The sequence below is a fragment of the Bos grunniens genome, chromosome 22, assembly GCF_055505025.1.
Source record: "Bos grunniens cultivar Pamir isolate PY7600 chromosome 22, Bosgru_T2T1.0, whole genome shotgun sequence".
NCBI lineage: Eukaryota > Metazoa > Chordata > Mammalia > Artiodactyla > Bovidae > Bos > Bos grunniens.
Genome location: NC_141186.1, coordinates 39,701,159 through 39,719,300, shown reverse-complemented (window position 1 = coordinate 39,719,300; position 18,142 = coordinate 39,701,159). Strand labels below are relative to the sequence as shown.

General features: G+C 41.8%; 1 protein-coding gene across 19 annotated transcripts in view; it reads left to right on the top strand.

The window, feature by feature from the left end:
- PTPRG (protein tyrosine phosphatase receptor type G) overlaps window positions 1–18,142 on the top strand; it is a 777,241-nt gene that overhangs the window by 459,514 nt on the left and 299,585 nt on the right. The gene's annotated exons all lie outside the window — the stretch shown is intronic.

Below are 18,142 nucleotides of genomic sequence, written 5' to 3'. Positions count from 1 at the left end.
TTCTCATCTTTGTTTAATGGGCACAGCATATAGAAGTCACAAACATTGTGATTTGAGTCGACTTAAACCCTTGGTGGATGATTTCAAACCCTTGGTTTTATTTGACCCGATTTCTTCTCTCTGTCCGTTTCTGAAACCCTGCTTTCTAAAAGTGAAATTCTGTCTTCGTTTTGACCTTTTACAAAAGTGAAGGGGTAGTTGATTTGTGAATGGGAGTCTCAGAACCATCTCTCAACAGGGAAGATGCTTGAAAGGTTTGTGTGCTGCTGAAGAAGATGCTGTGGCCACTGGTCATATGATTCACTGTTACCTTTTTGGGATCAATGGTGTCATTTTGCCTCTATGTCTGTTTTCTCAGAGATCCATGCAGACAAAAGGGTGGGTGCGGTAGGTCAAGACATGTACTTGAGAGAGAGGGAAGGCTCAGTTCTCCAAGCTCTTGTTTTAATCTTGGTGGGGACAACACATCTGCTCCATTGCTAGCCTCATTTTTTTATATCTTTAATCACAGTCAGGATGTAAATATTCTTTCCTTGGGACAAGCGTATTTGTTGATTATTTGGATGCCCACATGGTAAGCTTTACAAATTTGTGAAAGAAGTAGGTAGGCTTGTACCCAAGCCTGTGACTGAACTCAAAACATGAAATGACAACTCTCTTAGGGTTTTATGACTTCAGTAAGTCATGACCTACTTGGGTCATCTGATGAATACTTTCAGTCCTTCTCCATAGAGAAAAAATATAAATGTGTACACACACATATTTGCTCGTAATCTGTAGGGTTTTGTCACTCACCCTCACTCCTCAAACCCATGAATGGGCCTTTTAGGTAACTTTGAAGCTTAGGTGAAAAATCTCTACAAGAGGTGGAAATGAATAGTATTTCTTTGTTTATACATGTTTATATTCACATACTGATTTGTCTCTCATCCATGATTGCTGGAGAAACCAGAGATCACCATTCTGAGAAAGTGCTGCATATTTTTGTTGTTGTTGTTGAGCTGATGAATTCACGGTATTAAAAATTCTTTCTGCATTAGCATTCCTCTATCATGGGACTTCCTGTCCTAGTCACATTAATGTTATGCCTTATGAGTAGGGTTTCTACTTAATGGGCTCTTTTTCTCCTTTTATGTTGAATGAATCATTTCTTAGAAATCTTAGCTTGATTTGTACTTGGAAAACTTGATTCCTAGAAGCCAAGTTGCATCAGGTTTTGAGGTTCGGGGTTTCTCTTTTGTCCCTGTCAGCCAGTTCGCGTTGGCAGTGCAGCTGAAGGGACAGTTTCTGTCCAGCCAGGTTTGCGCTAAAGCTTCTTTATCTTTGAATCAGGCTGCCATTTGTCTAGTTAATGTTGATCTGGACAAAAGACATGTACTTGAAAGTTTGGGAAACTTAATTTGGCAGCTGGCTTGGAAAAGACAAACTCTGAAAGAAAAAACTGGAAACTGCCTGCCTCATGCTGAAATCACATTTCCTAGTGCCTGTCTCCTCCTCCTGTTTGATTCTGGAAAGATGAATAGAATAGATACATATTCTTTTGAAAATTTATTGCTTTAAATGAATTTTTTTTAACTCAAAAAGGTCCATGAAATTTAGAAACTAATTAGAAATGGCAGCTACAATGCCCAGACTTACTTTTGGACCAAGCTCTTTGAATTTATTTCTTCTCAGTAATGTCAGATGGTAAGCTGCCTATATTAATTGGGTGCTTCATTGAAACCCATCTGGTTCCTAACTTGTTTTTCTTTTTAATGTGATAAATATGTTAAATTACTTAGTGGTTGTAGTTGGAGGAACTTGAATTTCAGAGATCAAAGGTAACGGGATCAAATTTAGTTGTAAAATATGCACAGAAATGTTGCTCATTTTTGCACAAGAATTAAATTGCTTGGAGCTCTTGATTAACACCAGCTCTTCCTGAGATTTTTACACTGTTTGAACATCTCAGACTTGGTTTATATCTTCCCACATAACTACACTGCTTTTCAAGATGTTAAAATGAAAGGGAGAAAATCATAATGTACCACATGGTAATTTATCAGCATTGGGGATATTATTGGTCTTTTATAGAGAGCCAGAGAAGGAAGAGACATTGTGGACGATTGGGCTGGGATTGGTCAAATACAGCATTGATTCTCCACTGGAGATATCATCCTCCCCTTCAGAGGACATTAGGCATCTTCTGGGGACACTTGGGGTTGTCGCTGTTGTGGGCAGTGGTGTGCTACCAGCATCTAGTGGGCAGAGGCCAGGGATGATGCTACACATCCCAATTCATAGGACAGCCCACTGTCACTATTGGGAGACTCTCGGGAAGAGAAAGCTGTGTGTGTAGTGGAATCCAGCCTTCCTTTACTTGTGTGGCATCATTTTAAGTAGATTTGACTAAAGAAGCCTCATGGCAGAGTTGTTCCGTCCTCCTGCGGTTTTTAGAGAAGAAATTGCCTCTCTTGCCTCCTGGGTCAGAGTCTTGCCAGTCCTGGTTCCTTTAGATTCCATTTGGGATAAAGTCATGACCTTGAGTGTTTCCTATTTCTTCAGTTGCCTCGGCCCCAGCGCTGCAGATTGGATTTCAAGTTTATGCCCCATGAGATTCTGGATCTGCTCCCTGAGGGTAAACTGCTACAAACCCAACCTTGGATGTTTTGCTGCTTCCCAGGAATTCTTTGAGGTCATCTGCAACAACTTTGTACACATTCAGAAATTAAACCTCTCCGTGTTTTCCTGGCTGAAATCCTGGACTCAGCCTTGTTGTTCCTGCAGTTAAAAACATCCAGCCTAACAGAAGAAATAAATGTCCTTGTTAAAACAAAAGCCTTTCAATAGTGGCATTCTTTACAGCTCTGTTAAAATTAGAAAAGAAAGTCGAAATCAGATGACGAGGCTAGGAGACGAGACCCACTTTGGGTCCTCAGATGCACTTACCTCCTAGTATTCAGTTTTATCTCTTGTCTAGAAGCAGATTTGTCTGGAGTGCCTTCTGTCATGTGGATGCTGGGTTACAATGATGAGGCAGAGAGCCTTTTCATCGAGATAATTATACTCGAGTCACGACACAGATATTGACCAAACACTCACATATACGGGTTTGTAATATTGGTTGTGAAACCGTCTCTGAAGGAGAAGGGCATTTTGTCGTGAGATGGAAGACATCAGTGGAGACAGGTATTTATTAAGAGGGAAGAGATTAATTGGAGCCTGCCCAAAGAACACAGGTGTGCAAAGGCCCTGAGACAGGTGATATTTAATTACTTACAGGTACCTTTAAGCAATTAAGAGAGATCAGTTGGGGTTTTGATAGGATAATACCCTCCCCCAAACAATGTTCACTCACTAATTTCTGAAACCTGTGAACTTATTTGTTACTTTGTCCAGCAAATGGGACTTTGCAGATGTGATTAAGCATCCTTAAAGTCAGAAGGTTTAAAATATTCCTATGATTAGAATAGGGGTTCTGTTTGAGTTTTTCCATGGTACTCCACTTTGTTTTATCTGTTCAATCAGTTATCTGTGATGGTTGTGTCCTGAATATCCTCACTACTCCATACTCATTCCCTGTTTTAAATAAAGGTTCATGTAGCACTAATAGGAATTGAATCATGCCGTGTTTTCGCTAATAACTGAAGTTGGAGTTAATGCAAAGAGAAACCTCCAGATGAAACCCTCTGAGAGCTCCATTAAGGTGGAGGTTCATTGCATGCTTATTTTCTGAGGTAATTAAAATCTTGTTTATTACAATAAGCGATCGTGGGAGTTGTTGATTCAGACTTATCGGTGCTTTATGAGTTGAAGTCTTCAATAAGCTTAAATGATCCAAACTGATTGTGTGTGCCCTTTCCAGTGAAACTCACAGCTGGTTCACTTCAGTTCAGTTTAGAGCATCTTAGCAAGTGAGTAGAAGCAAAGACATTTTTCCTAATACATACCGTGCACACACTACCATATGGTGCAGGTCCGCAGGGCCTTAGCTGAAACCCTTGAGGCCAGATGTTTTAGAATTCAGTATCTTTTTTAGAAAGGCATGATGGTGCATATGTCATATATATTTACAGAAGACACATAGTGGGGTCTGGGACTATACCCCTTGAATACATTTATATTTCTGCAGCATGCAGATGAATATTCACACAAGTAGGAAATATCAATATTCTAAGTAGCTTCATGTCTCTCCACCTCTGATTTTACTACTGAATTAGTTTTGCACCAAAGTTATAAATATCAATAATAACAACTTTGATCTCAGAAGCTTTTGAGGTTTCGTAGTCACTGATAAAGGATTTATCAGACATTTTAAAAATTGGTCCACAGTGTGGCCCTGGTTTATGTTCCAAAGAGTGTAGGTTATTTCCACCCATGACACAAGCACACACTAAATTCTTTGTCTCCCTGATGGGTTGTGTACGTCTGGGTACCCTTCTCGTCCTGCTCCCTGCTCTGCTCGGCCGTGATACCATACAACATTCTTAGTCAAAGTTAGGTTTTGTCCAGGGGGCAAGAAGGTGCTAGTGTTAGCCTGACCTCAGTGTGTGATTCAGTCCCATTTTAACATTCTGTTTGAGGCTGCATTCTCCGTATCCACATCTGTGGATATGTTACCTGGACCTACTCTGTATTCGTTCTTGTCTGCTCAACACCTACCTTTGTGCTTAGAGTCAGCCTGATGATTTTCCTTTCATTTTGTGAAATGAGTCTTGTTTTTCCAGTGCTTCTGTCCTGTTCTGGTTGGATAGTTGACTTGCCTTAAACCCCTAGGTTATGTCCAGTAGCTCACGTCTGCCTTCCTTCTCCCAGATAAGATGCTAAAAACAACCTAAAGTGATTACAAGAAAAACAGTGACATAATGTACAAGTAAAAATGAATCCTAGTTAAGATTTTGGAGACATTGGGACCCAGATTCTCGAATTCTAACACTACACTTCAGCCGGGGCCCTTAGCATCCCAGAAGCTCAGCTGTGCCATCTGTAAGATGGGTGTGATAAGAGTGCACTCGTGCTCTTGTGACACACACAGAGGCATCACACTCTGTCACCGTCTCTCCACTCATACAAGCATGACAGCTACTGCATAACTCAGATGTGGACCAGTCCGGCTGGGGTTTGAACTGCCACGTGGAGTCCTAGCTACAAGCATGAGAAGAGATTAAGTGGGCTGAAGGCAATTTGCCCATTACTCTTGTATGAATTTCTTTTTTTTTCAGCTGGAAATAAAGGTTGACATATGAAATGCCTTCTTGAAGACTTACTGTATGCAATGGCATTCCAAAGATTATTAGAAGTCCTCCATTGAGGAAATGTGTTTGAAAAGTGAAAGTGAAGTCGCTCAGTCGTGTCCAACTCTTTCCGACCCCATGGACTGTAGCCTACCAGGCTCCCCTGTCCATGGAGTTTTCTAGGCAAGAGTACTGGTGTCGACTGCCATTTCCTTCTCCAGGGGATCTTCCTGACCCAGGGATCGAACACAGGTCTCCCACATTGCAGGCAGACACTTTACTGCCTGAGCCCCCAGGGAAGTGGAAATGTGTTTACCTTTGTTTAAATTGGTATTTTTCTGAACTTACATAACTGCTGTCTCCCTCAGTGTAAGTTAGGCATATCACTCTTGCGGAAATGAGGTTCATAACTTTCTCCTCTCTTCCCTCAGTCCATATTCCTTGTAAGAAGTTGAGTCCTCTTCAAATAAATGTTTTCAGAGGACAGACAGGATGATTTGGATTTCTTTCATGGTGAAAACTATAAAACCAGCAAGGCTTGTTCACAGAACAGTTGTTTAGTGTCTTTATAAACTCGATGCTATCTTGCTTTGTCATTACAGGAAACTATCATTAAAGGGAGATTGAGAAATTTTCTACTAAAAATAATTTTTGCAGTACCACCCTTTTTCTTTGGCCTTGCCTTGTTCTTAACGTAAATTCCTGCAGTTGTTACAGGTTCTTGGAAAAGGTGCTTTGTATGCAGAGCTTCCTCAGTCGGTGGAACTCAGGACAGGACCTGGTTTCCTTGTCTTGCCCCATCCTGGAACATAGAAAGTGTTACAGAAATTGTTACCTGGTTGTCTAGTGTTGGCTCTTCGGCGATGTGTCCTGTTTTTCTTTAGTGGCTTCCATCACATGGCAAGGGAATTGGTTGGACTTCAAGTAATGACTTTATTGAAATAAGGATTCCATGAAATATTTAATTTCCATCTGGCTGATTTTTTTTTTTTTTTTTGGTAATACATATGTCCCATGTTAATTGGGTTTCTTTCCCTGATGGCTTTGCAGTAAAGAATCTGCCAGCCAATGCAGGAGATACAGGTTCGATCCCTTATTGGGAAGATCTCCTGGAGAAAGAAATGGCGGTATTCTTGTCTGGGAAATCCACAGACAGAAGAGCCTGGCAGGCTAGTCCGTGGTGTCGCAGAAGAGTCAGACATGACCGAGTGTGCACACATGCACACCTGTGTTAAGAACATTTGAGGAGGCCCTAGGACTTCATGCTTATCTCCAAGGACAGGGGAGCCTGGCGGCTGCAGTCCATGGGGTTGCAAAGAGTCGGACACGACTGAGCGACTAAGCACACACAGTACCTAAAGTATGCTCCATGGAGAAGCTCCGGCGTGGCTGTACAGAGCCAGAGAGTGGGTTTTGTAAGACGGAAGCAGTCTCGGTCCCCTATGTGAAGATGTCCGTGGTGTCCAACAGTCCTCACCACACACTGTCATCCTGCGATCTGAACTTGACTCAGGACTGCTTGATGCTGTGTCCCTGTCACGTGGGGTCTGGCAACTGGTTGCATTGCACTGAAAAGCTCAGACAAGCAGAGGATACTCTCTGAAAAGCAGCTTGGTTAAATTGGAAACATTCTCAATATAGAAATGTGAAGACTTCGTGATGGGGGTGGGGGAGGGTGGCTTGGACAACCAAAGAAAAAGACTTAGGGAGGCCATGATGGTGTCAGAGGTGGGGCTGCTGTTACCGACTCAGGTCCTTGGACTCGTGATTCAGTAGAAAGTGATAAGGCCACGGGTGGAATTCAAGCATCGCTTCACTGGAAATAGTGCTGAGGGAACCCGAGGAGGTTGGGCGGGTTCCTTAAAAGGGGTGAGGGTGAGGGCAGATTGGTGGGTCAGGCTGGAGGGTTGGCTTTGGTGGCCTGCCTCGCCCTGGCTGCTGCTGCACACGGGGATCACACCTTGCTTTTGCTCTTGCATATCAGCAATGGCAGTTTGGTTTTGGCCCTTTGGTATCTTACTGTTAATAATTGTTACAACTGGGCCTGCTGCATTCATGCAGTTATTTTTATTTATTTTTTTAATTTATATTTTTGAATTTTTTTATTTCTGGCTGCACTGGATCTTCATTGCTGCATGTGGGCTATCCCTGACTGTGGTGAGCAGGGGCTCCTGCAGTGGTGCATGGGCTTCTCATTGCTGTGACTTCGCTTACTGCAGAGCTCGGGCTCTAGACCTTGTGGGCTCAGTGGTCGCTGCACACAGGGTTCCTTGCTTTCTAGCATGTGGGGTTGTCCCAGACCAGGGATCAAATCCCTGTCTCCTGCATTGACAGGTGGATTCTTAACCACTGGAAGTCCCTGGTTATTTTTAGACTCTTATAGTTTCTTTGTATTTTGTTGCTTGAGGAGACATTTGTCCAGGTGTAAGCACTGCAGCTCAGGGTCCCAGGTTCCGACCTGTCTCACTGGTAGTTATGATTGTGTAACAGCGATACTACAGACACCATTTAATAAGTGTTACTTGTGTCTAGAATGTTTCAGATGTTTAATTTTCTCATGTGCCTTATGAAGGCGGTGCTCTCATGATAACCATGTAACATGGCACAGCTGACCTTCTGGGACGCTAAATGGCTTAGCTGAGGTTTACTGTTAGTACTCCAGAATCTTGGTTCCAATAATGACCATTCATTTTATTTGATAAGTTATTTCACTGTTTTTCTTATCATCACTTTAGGTTGTTTTTAGTGTCAGCAGTAGAAATAGTTTTGTTGACATCATAACCACTGTTTATTGTATAACAGGAGAAAAAAAATCAGAGAACTTAAAATGTCCAAAGATGATTGAACCAGCAGTAAAACATACAGTAAAAAAAAAAAAAAAAAAAGAGGAGAAGTGAACAGAAAATGCCATCAGCTCCTTGCCTGGAGATATCTGTAGCAAGCACTACATGTTTTATCCGGCTTGACCACTTTAGTCTATTCTCTATTGTGTAGAGAGCGACACTGATAGTATAATATCAGCCATACATTGTAATTTAAAATTTGGGGTAGCCACTTTAAAAGAGTTAAGAAGAAGTGTTTTAATTTGATTTTAATAATTCATTTTATTTCCTTTAATTTATATAATAATTATCACTGTTACAATTTTAATTATCTATTATTTTCACCAAGTTATTTAAAAATTTGGGGCTTCCCGGGCAACACTAGTGGTAAAGAATCCACCTGCCAATGCAGGAGATGCAGGTTCAATCCCTGGGTCTGGAAGATCCCTTGAAAAAGGGATAGGGCTACCCACTCCAGTATTCTTGCCCGGAGAATTCCGTTGACCAGGGAGCCTGGTGGGCTACAGTCCATGGGGCTGCAATGAGTAAAATTTTACTATTTCAACGTGTTGTTTTGCAGTTGCTCAGTAGTGTCCGATTCTTTGTGACCCCATGGACTGTAGCACAGCAGGCTTCTCCTTCACCATCTCCTGGAGCTTGCTCAAACTCATGTCCATTGAGTTGGTGATACCATCCAACCATCTCATCCTCTGTTGTCTCCTTTTCCTCCTACCTTCAGTCTTTCCCAGCATCAGGGTCTTTTCCAATAAATCAGCTCTTTTCATCAGGTGGCCAAAGTATTGGAGCTTTAGCATCAGTTCTTCAAATGAATATTCAGGGTTGATCTCCTTTAGGATTGACTGGTTTGATCTCTTCGCCTGCCAAGGGGCTCTCAAGAGTCTTCTCCAACACCACGGTTAGAAAGAATCAATTCTTTGGCGCTCAGCCTTCTTTATGGTCCAACTCTCACAGCAGAACATGACTACTGGAAAAACCATAGCTTTGACTATACAGACCTTTGTCGGCCAAATGATATCTCTGCTCTTTCATATGCAGTCTAGGTTTGTCATAGCTTTTTCTTCCAAGGAGCAAGCATCTTTTAATTTCATGGCTGTAGTCACCATCTGCAGTGATTTTGGAGCCCGAGAAAATAAAGTCTGTCACTGTTTCCATTGCTTCCCCATCTCTTTGCCATAAAGTGATGGGACCGGATGTTATGATCTTTGTTTTTGACTGTTGAGTTTTAAGCCAGCTTTTTCACTCTCCTCTTTCACTGTCATCAAGAGGCTCTTTAGTTCTTCTTTGCTTTCTACCATAAAGGTGTTGTCATCTGCATATCTGAGGTTATTGATATTTCTCCCAGCAGTCTTGATTCCAGCTTGTGCTTCATCCAGCCTGGCATTTCCTGTGATATACTCTGCATAGAAGTTAAATAAGCAGAGTGACAATATACAGTCTTGATGTACTCCTTTCCCAATTTGGAACTAGTTTGTTCCATGTCTGGCTTTAACTGGTGCTTTTTGACCTGCATACAGATTTCTCAGGAGGCAGGTACGGTTGGACTGGTATTCCCATCTCTTGAAGAATTTTCCACAGTTTGTTGTGATCCACACAGTCAAAGGCTTTGGTGTAGTCAATGGAGCAGAAGTAGATGCTTCTCTGGAATTCTCTGGCTTTTTTTATGAGCCAGTGATTGTTGGCAATGGGATATCTGGTTCCTCTGCCTTTTCTAAATCCAGTTTATACATCTGGAAGTTCTTGGTTCACGTACTGTTGCAGCCTGGCTTGGAGGATTTCAACATGTAATGAGGATTAAAAGCTGAGATACTTCACATTCTTTTTTTTTTTTTAATCGATGTGTATTTTACATTTAAGAGATCCTCTCAAGTCAGACTGGTTGCATTTCAGAGGCTCAAGATCCACGTACAGCTTGTGGCTACTGTACCTACAATGTGCAAGACTTGAGAGCACCAGACCTCAATAGCAAAATCTAGATAATAAACTGGGGTTTCCCTGGTAGCTCAGCTGGTAAAGAATCCATCCTCCTACAATGCCAGAGATACCAGTTTGATCCCTGGGTTGGGAAGATCCCCTGGAGAAGGGATAGGCTACCCACTCCAGTATTGCTGGGCTTTCCTGGGGGCTCAAATGGTAAAGAATCTGCTTACAATGCGGAAGACCTGGTTTGATCCCTGGGTTAGGAAGATACTCTGGAGAAGGAAACAGCTTCCCACTCCACTATTGTTGCCTGGAGAATCCCACGGACAGAGGAGCCTGGTGGGCTATAATCCATGGGGTTGGAGGGTCAGACAGGAATGAAGCAACTTAAAACAGCACACACAGTTAATAAACTAGACAAAAGAGTAGCAGGGATTCTTTAAGAGGAATCTTTGTGCTGAATTTCTGGTAATTTTTGCACTTCTGCTCTCCCAACAATAAAACAGACTCTGTAGTTCACTTTTGTGTTGGGATCTGAGTTGGTTGTTGAGAAGCCTTCCCCTGGATGTGATATAGGATTTCTTTTGTTCCTTTATAGACTCTCAGGTCATTTCCCATTGTTTAATTTTACGACCTTCATTCCTGGGGCTGTGAGCACTATTCTTCTCGGAATCCATTTCCAGGCTGAGGAAGTCCAATAAAGCTTGCTGGGGAGACCTTTGTGCCCTGGGGGCAGGGATGGGCCTCAGGCAGCCAGATCGGAGGCATTGTAAGTTCAGCTCAGGTGGGGTTTATGGACATTGGACTCAGAAACACACACCAGCACAGACAGACACCACCATCACTTTTTTTATTTTTGATCCTGTCAAAATTTGAGCAGGAAGGTTTCAAGTCATCTTAAATCTAAAGCCTTTATCTAGTTCTTTAGTGTCAGCATCTCTCACAACGGACAGTCAGAAACATTTATAAGGAATAGAAAGAAGTCAGGATTGAAAAAAAGTCTGTTTCCCCCCTCCCCGTCAAATCCCGGGCATAGAATTTCATTGCATCCCCGTTTAATGAGATGGGAGCAGATCCCTACAGCTTCCTGCTCCAGTTGCATGGCCTGGCACCCTATTTGTGCAGCAGAGATACCAGTCTGGGTACATTTCCTGTGATGTACTGAGGCTAGCTGTGCAAAGTCACCAAAACCCCATTTTAGTTAAAAATGCAAAATTTTATCTCCTGAATGTTTGAGGATGTCTTAGAAGACTGGGCTGTAAAACTCAGGTTAATACATGAAAGATACTTGGGTTAATAGTAAAATATCTTCTAAATCCCAGCCCTTTCTATTCAGATTGAGCTTCGGTTTTTTTAATTTCCCTATTAAAACCTTTACTGCTTAGGTTAATAAAGTTCAACATTCATGGAATCTTCTTAATTTATGCCTTGGAGTTGGCCATTCTCTGATCAAGAAAAGCTCAGGACGAGGGGAAAAAAAGCTCATCCTGTGATTTTCTGACATTGCTCATGCTGCCTCTGACTTTAATTTTGCCTGTCTCTATCTCCTTGTCTCTTTCTTTTTTCTTTTCTTGTTTTTTGTCACCTTATTTATGTTTATTTTTCTGGCCAATATGGGCTGAAATATCATAACTATACATAGGCAGTGTCCTTGGGAAAATACGTCTTTGGTCTATTTTCTAGATTGTTGTTGTTTCGTCGCTAAGTCGTGTCTGACTCTCCGAGACCCCATGGACTGCAGCACGCCGGGCTTCCCTGTCTTTCACCATCTCCCAGAGTTTTCTCAAACTCATGTGCATTGAGTTGGTGATGCCATCCAACCACCTCATCCTCTGTCACCCTTTTCCTTCTTGTTAGTGGGTCTAAATGTATAAAGAGTGATCTGTGGTCAGATAGATGTAGGAAATCCTGCTTGATATGTTTTCCTCTTATATTAATAGCTTGAGAGTAAGCTAATTTGGTAATACTTGAAGAATATTTCAATAGAGTAGCCTGCTTAATTTTCATCTGACTTGGAATTTCCAAAGCTTAGGTGACCATGGAATTCCTCTTATTTATGCCTTCTGATAAACTAATGAGGAGGAGAATAAATACTCGGGGACATGCAGCGTCTCATAGTTTCAAGGACAGCTCCTTCTGATGTCTAGCTGCTATCTATACACATGTTTAAATAACTTCCTTTATGTTTCTGAATTATCACCAATGTTTGCTTGTTAAGTTAGCATACGGAGCCTTCTCTACATGGACCAGAAAATGCCCTGGCCTCAGGGAACCTTTATTTTAATAGGTGTTATGGCCCTGAGACAGAAGCCTGCCTCTCCTGCTTGAGCAAGCAAGGGGCAGAGTGATAGGAACAAAGTCAGCAAAATAGTCAAGGTCCTGATGATACGAGCTCTCGTGGACCGTGTGAAGCTCCGTGGCTTTGTCTCCAGGTGAGTAACCAGAGGAGCGACATTATCTGGCTTATATTTGAGAAGGATCTTTGTGGGTGCACTTGAGTGTAGGGAACAGAAGTCAGAAGATGACTGTAGTACTCCGAGAGTATCCTAGGATGTGTGTGCTGTAGATGGCACCAGTGGGAAGAGACTGAATTCCTATTATTTGACGGAAGAGTGTGTTAATCAAGGGAGGTATCATATTGATGTTATCTCAGGAGAAAAAGTTTGTATGTCTTGATTGGGGAAAAAAAAGACAATTTGAGGAGAGAAAAACTGTGGATGAGTCACTAGTCTTAGGATTTTCTTGTATTTCATTTAGCTTTTAAATATACTTTTATATCTTTCTTGAATGTTTTATAGTATTCAAATGGTATTTGCATAATAGGTGTTATACACAAGTTTTGAGTATATACTATTCAGTTCAGTTCAGTCTCTCAGTCGTGTCCAGCTCTTTGTGATCCCATGGACTGCAGCACGCCAGGCCTCCCTGTCCATCACCAACTGCCGGAGTTTACCCAAACTCAGGTCCATTGAGTCGGTGATGCCATCCAACCATCTCATCCTCTGTCATCCCCTTCTCCTCCTGCCTTCAATCTTTACCAGCATCAGCGTCTTTTCAAATGAGTCAGCTCTTCACATCAGGTGGCCAAAGTATTGGAGTTCCAGCTTTAGCATCAGTCCTTCCAATGAATATTCAGGACTGATCTCGTTAAGAATTGACTGATTTGATCTCCTTGCAGTCCAGGGGACTCTTAAGTGTCTCCTCCAACACCACAGTTCAAAAGCATCAATTCTTTGGCACTCAGTTTTCTTAATAGTCCAACTCTCACATCCATATATGACTACTGGAAAAACCATAACTTTGACTAGATGGACCTTTGTTGGCAAAGTAATATCCCTGCTTTTTAATATGCTGTCTAGGTTGATTATAACTTTTTTTCCTTTAATTTCATGGCTGCAGTCACCATCTGCAGGGATTTTGGAGCCCCAAAAATAAAGTTTCTCACTGTTTCCACTGTTATCCAATCTATTTGCCATGAAGTGATGGGACCAGATGCCATGATCTTCATTTTCTGAATGTTGAGCTTTAAGCCAACTTTTTCACTCTCCTCTTTCACCTTCATCAAGAGGCTTTTTAGTTCCTCTTCACTGTCTGCCATAACGGTGGTGTCATCTGCATATCTGAGGTTATTGATATTTCTCCCGGAAATCTTGATTCCAGCTTGTGCTTCTTCCAGCCCAGCGTTTCTCATGATGTACTCTGCATATAAGTTAAATAAGGGTGACAATATACAGGCTTGACGTACTCCTTTCCCTATTTGGAACCAGTCTGGTTTTCCATATCCAGTTCTAACTGTTGCTTCCTGACATGCATACACATTTCTCAAGAGGCAGGTCAGGTGGTCTGGTATGGCCATTTCTTTCAGAATTTTCCACAGTTTGTTGTGGTCCACACAGTCAAAGGCTTTGACATAGTCAGTAAAGCAGAAGTAGATGTTTTTCTGGAACTCTCTTGCTTTTTTGATGATCCAGCAGATGTTGGCAATTTGATCTCTGGCTCTGCCTTTTCTAAATCCAGCTTGAACATCTGGAAGTTTATGGTTCACGTATTGCTGAAGCCTGGCTTGGAAAATTTTGAGCATTACTTTACTAGCATTTGAGATGAGTGCCATATTGCGGTGGTCTGAGCATTCTTTGGCATTGCCTTTCTTTGGTATTGGAATGAAAACTGCCCTTTTCCAGTCCTGTGGCCACTGCTGAGTTTTCCAAATTTTTTGGCGTATTGAGTGTAGCACTTTCGCAACATCATCTTTTAGGATTTGAAATAGCTCCACTGGAATTCCATCACCTCCACTAGCTTAGTTCGTAGTGATGCTTGTAAGTATATTCCTAAGTATATACTATTAGGTATACACTAAGGAAGAACGTAGCATGGAGAAATGATTAAAGATGACAATGATGAAACAAACCCCGTCCTGGAAGGTTCCTTTGAATTAGTAGATGTGGCATGCTGCAGCAGAACTGGAACATTCTAAGAGTATGTTCAATATTCCCCATTCCCCTTATTATGTACAAATCTGCTCCTTCTATGTGGCAGCAGATCCTTAATCCATCAGTTTATTGTCTTTGCCACTATTTCCACCCAGGTTTCAGCTATCCCCATCTCTGACTATTGCTGTAATTTCTTCTAAGGTCTGTCTTGCCCATCCACCCCTCTCCATAACAATCCACTCCTTAATCAATATCGACAGTTTTAAATCCTTGAATTGCATTATATTTTTTCTTTAAAATCTTCCAGTGGTTTCTGATCCCATGTCGAACAAATCCCCAAATCCTGCCTCACCTTACAGACTCCCACTTCATCTGGCTCCTGCCCTCCTGACTCCTCTGCTTTCACTGGTTGCTTCTCAGTGGAGAATATTCACTCCCTGGTTGTCCCTTTCCCTTGCTCATTCCTTCCCTAATCCTACCCATTACAACTACCATTGCATGCTTACTCCCCTCCCAACTCAGCCACTTTCTTTCCTATTTACCCCGTTTCATTTTCTTCATAATGCCTATCACTTTTTGAAATTGGTTATTGATTTGTTTACTTGTTTATTCACTTACCACCTCCCCTACCCCTGTATGCGGCATGTAAGCTTCTGGAGGAGAGAGGAGTCTGTCTGTCTTGGTCACTGCTTCATCTTTGTGCCCATGGATACGATGCCATAAATGGTTGAGCAGAGTACATATTAAGAAACCAACGTCCTCATTTTGAATCTTCATCTTGTCCTCTCAGTGACTTCAGGGTGAGGAACTCTAATCCCTGAGAATAAAAAGTTATAATTCATTCCTATAAAGGACCTATAAAGAAACAAATCCTACCCTCTCCTCTCAGACTTCCTCTTGTATTAAGGATGTGAAAGACCCAAATGAATTAGTTACTCCCCAATAAACACGTTCATTCCGTTGCCTCATGCTGCTAGGCTGAGGGCTAGTCATATAGCTTGGAAAAATGATCTTTTTAAGGTCTGTTCTGCCACAGTGGAGCTCTTATATTAACAACCATTACATCTACATATCAAGACAGATTGTTCCAATTAGTCAGTGAGGTCCAGGTTTTTGAGAGCTGTTAATATGTACATGAGCAATTACTGTAGCAGAGTTTAAAAGGCATGCCTTTGGGAATTGTAGATTGAGATTATCAGTTTCATTCATGAACTAAAGCCCTGAGAATTAAGTGTAGCATTTCTCCACCAATTTATTCGCTTGAAGGTTCTCCTATATCCACACACAAGGATGATGAGGTTGCCAGTTCCCCTCCTCTGCCTCACTCTCGCCCGCATCCCAGACCAGTGCCTTCCTCTGTGTTTGTCTAGAACTAGACACTGTGTTGAGCATTAGGAGATTTCATAGTGAACAAGATAAATAAGCCCCTTGACTTCAGGGCACCTGAGAGATCAGCAGAGAGAATCTCAACTGGTATTTACATCAAAATCAAGGCAGCATTTTTTAATTTTCCTAAACCAAGTTCAAGTGGTTTCCACTCATTCCTAATTAATGGTAAGTGAAGGAAAAAAAAATAAACAAAAATGCTTCATTAATTGTCGGTATTTTGACATTGCAGTAAAATGCTGTGTATTCCTCCTGTGGGCACCATGCCTCTCCCCTGGGCTCACATGCTCACATACTCTGTCTCCTTTGTAGAGTTTACTAGAATCCTGTGATGGAAGCCAGCACTGGATTTGGAGTTTAAAGAAAAAGAAAATGATTTGTAGATCCTGGGGGTGATGCTGCCTCTTTTAAGAAGCCCAGTCTCTTTGAATGATTGTGGATCGCCAGGTTTATCTTAAGGTTTGGTGGCTCAAATTCTTCTGAGTTTAAGTATTGCTGCCTCTTCAAATGCTAATATAAGGGAAGAGCAATATATATATGAGAGTTTTATGTCTTGAACACATGAATGAAACTGAACAGATCCTGCTTCAGAGGTAGCTCAAAAAGAATAAGATGCAAAAGAGGGCCTTCCCTGGTGGTCCAGTCGTTAAGACTCCTCGCTTCCAATGCAGGGGACGTGGGTTTGATTACTGGTCAGGGGACTAAGATCCCACATGCTGCACTGTGCTACCAAAATAAAAGATGCAAAGGAGGTCAACTCTGAGTGAACAAAGGTGGACAAGACTGGATACAGTGGTTCTCGTGGGAGAAGGAAAGTCTGGATACATGAATGGGGGTGTGGATTGGAGAGAAAGTGAAAGTTGCTCAGTCATGTCCGACTCTTTGCGATCCGATGGACTTCTCCAGGCCAGAATACTGGAGTGGGTAGCCTTTCCCTTTTCCAGGGGATCTTCCCAACCCAGGGATCGAACCCAGGTCTCCGGCATTGCAGGCAGATTCTTTACCAGGTGAGCCACCAGGGAAGCCCAAGAATACTGGAGTGGGTAGCCTATCCCTTCTCCAGGGTTATCTGCCTGACCCAGGAATTGAACTAGGGTCTCCTGCATTGCAGGCGGATTCTTTACCAACTGAGCTACCAGGGAAGGATTGGAGAGAGGAGGCCTTCAATCCAGTAGTGATTAGACCTGGCTGTCAGTGAGCCAGCCACACCTGGAGAGCAGATGATCTGACTGAACAGTGGGGTATGCATAGTGTAAGAGTGAGTCTCGATATTTGTGGACGGAGTCTCACCGAGTCTCATTGGGAGCCCAGAATGGAACCAAGACCAGTAGAAGCTGACCCTACTAAAGAAACTGGTTACAGCTCAGGCACAGCATGCAAGTCAGGAGCATGTACCTACCATGGCTGCTTCTGTATCAAATAATTCAGGGGGGATTTTTCAACATCTAATTTTCTCAGTCCCTCCAGGGAACTTCTGAGTCAGATGTTGAGAAGTAAAAGCTACACTCCAAGTTCTGCCATCGAAAACGGCACCTGGGATGATAAAGATGGTTAACTTTGCAAAAAGCACTTCCTATGTATACTTAGAGTGTTCTTCACAAATTATGTCATTCAGTCATCACTTATTAAAAATATCCTTCCATGAAAACAGCAGTTAATAACAAATATCTCTATTTTTCTGTAAGAAAAGTGAGGTTAGAGAGATCCTGAGACACATCTCAGTAGAGCCTGAAGTTGTCTTGGTAGAAATCATCTACGAAGGCTAATAGTCTGAGTTTAAATGCCGTTTTCTACTGATCACAGAATGATCCCTGTTACCATTTTGATCTGTTTCCTTCCAATATTTGGCAGGAGGGTGAGAAAAGATATAACTCTGGTCAGTATGAAAGTGAATACAATCATCACCTGCTTTATTACTTCACATACTATGTACATTTTCCAAGTTTTAAAATATTTTTCACTTCTTCAAAAATTTTAATTTTCTTGTCATTGCTACTGTCTACCAATTTTTCATAATTAATACATTTTACTTTAAGATCTGGGGGAAAAAAATAAGCAGAACAATGAATCTAATTTAATGTCATTTCTGAGACCTTTTTTTCCTAAGCAGAAACAAGTACAAAGGCGGCATATTGAAAACATAAGAAATATTTTTTTCTTAATATGCAAATAGTTTTGTAGTTTTTTGATTTTCAAATAATATATGTTCATTATAAAGTAACTCAAGCAATAGACTAGTTAAGAAGAAAGGACGTGTTTTTCTGGCAAACATGTAGCACTCTTTAGAAATGCCAACATGATGTGCATAGTTTTATAGGCTCGTTTCCCTTTTTAGATGAAAGAAGTCGCCCAT